We start from the raw sequence: 1,814 nt of genomic DNA on the forward strand, positions 1-1,814 counted from the left end.
TCAAAAGGGCCGAACCCGCTCAGCATATCTTAAGCTCAAGGAACTGAAGAACAAATTCAAACCTCGAGTTGCTATAATCAAGGATGCTTTCGGCAGAATACTGTACCCAGCAAAATTATCCATCAAATATGGAGGAGAGATCAAGATATTCCCAGAAAAGCAGAACCTACAAGAGTTTGGAAAAACAAGACCAGCTCAGGTTGTGGAGAAACTGGAACCCTTATTCATTGGTTGGTAGAAGTGTAAAATGGTGGAACCACAGTGGAAAGTGGTGTGCCGTTTTATCAAAAAGTTGTAAATAGAGATACCATTTGACCCAGCAATCCCATTACTGGGAATATACCCTAAAGAGACCATAATCCACATCCAAACAGATATATGCACACTGATGTTGTTGCAACTTTGCTCACAATAGCAAGGACTTGGAAACAACCCAAATGCCAATCAACAAATGAATGGATAGAGAAGCTGTGGTATATTCACACAACGGAATACTATGCTGCATTGAAAAATAAGGGACTCATGTAATATTATTCAAAATGGGTGATCCTGGAAGACATTATGCTGAGTGAAATATCTCACTCACAAAAAGAAAAAATATTGCATAGTGTCATGGTTGTAGAATGATACTGACATCAGAGTTGGAGTAAGACTGAGAAAAACTGGATAAATTATGTATACTGCATTGAAAGAGATGAGTGAGATAACAGCTTAAAAGTGATATATGTTGACTGCTGTGATTCCGTCCTGCGTGGCTGTTCTGTGCAACAGTGCTGATTTATTGCTGTCCTCTCCCGCATAAACGTGAGCCATCAACCCATGGAAGATTCAATGGATATGGATATGAGCCCCCTGCGGCCTCAAAACTACCTTTTCGGTTGTGAACGGAAAGCTGACAAAGATTATCACTCTAAGGTGGATAATGATGAGAATGAGCACCAGTTATCTTTAAGAATGGTCAATTTAGGGGCTGGTGCAAAGGATGAATTGCACATTGTTGAAGCAGAGGCAATGAATTATGAGGGCAGTCCAATTAAAGTAACACTGGCAACTTTGAAAATGTCTGTACAGCCAATGGTTTCGCTTGGGGGCTTTGAAATAACACCACCTGTCGTCTTACGATTGAAGTGTGGCTCAGGGCCTGTGCATATAAGTAGACAACACTTAGTAGCTGTGGAGGAAGATGCAGAGTCAGATGATGAAGAGGAGGAGGATGTGAAACTCTTAAGTATATCAGGAAAGAGATCTGCCCCTGCAGGTGGTAACAAAATTCCACAGAAAAAGGTGAAACTTGCCACTGATGAAGAGGATGACGATGATGATGATGATGAAGATGATGATGAGTTTGATAATGATGAGGCTGAAGAAAAAGCACCAGTGAAGAAATCTATATGGGATACTCCAGCCAAAAATGCACAAAAATCAAACCAGAATGGAAAAGATTCAAAACCATCAACTCCACGATTGAAAGGACAAGAATCTTTCAAAAAACAGGAAAAAACTCCCAAAACTCCAAAAGGACCTAGTTCTGTAGAAGACATTAAAGCAAAAATGCAAGCAACTATAGAAAAAGGTGGTTCTTTTCCCAAAGTGGAAGCCAAATTCATCAATTATGTGAAGAATTGCTTCTGGATGACAGACCAGGAGGCTATTCAAGATCTCTGGCAGTGGAGGAAGTCTCTTTAAGAAAATAGTCTGTTAAAACAGTTTGTTAAAATTTTCCGTCTTATTTCTGTAACAGTTGATATCGGACTGTCCTTTTTTATAATGCTGAGTGAGAACTTTCCCTACCTTGTCTAATAAATGTTGTCCAG

The 1,814-nt window shown here is 39.7% G+C and overlaps 1 pseudogene; it reads left to right on the forward strand.

The window, feature by feature from the left end:
- Positions 1–819: 819 nt before the first annotated feature.
- LOC102845092 lies at positions 820–1,694 on the forward strand (annotated as a pseudogene).
- Positions 1,695–1,814: the final 120 nt, after the last annotated feature.

Source organism: Elephantulus edwardii, unplaced genomic scaffold (genome assembly GCF_000299155.1).
Source record: "Elephantulus edwardii isolate Elephantulus edwardi_28Jun2011 unplaced genomic scaffold, EleEdw1.0 scaffold00016, whole genome shotgun sequence".
Taxonomy (NCBI): Eukaryota; Metazoa; Chordata; class Mammalia; order Macroscelidea; family Macroscelididae; genus Elephantulus; species Elephantulus edwardii.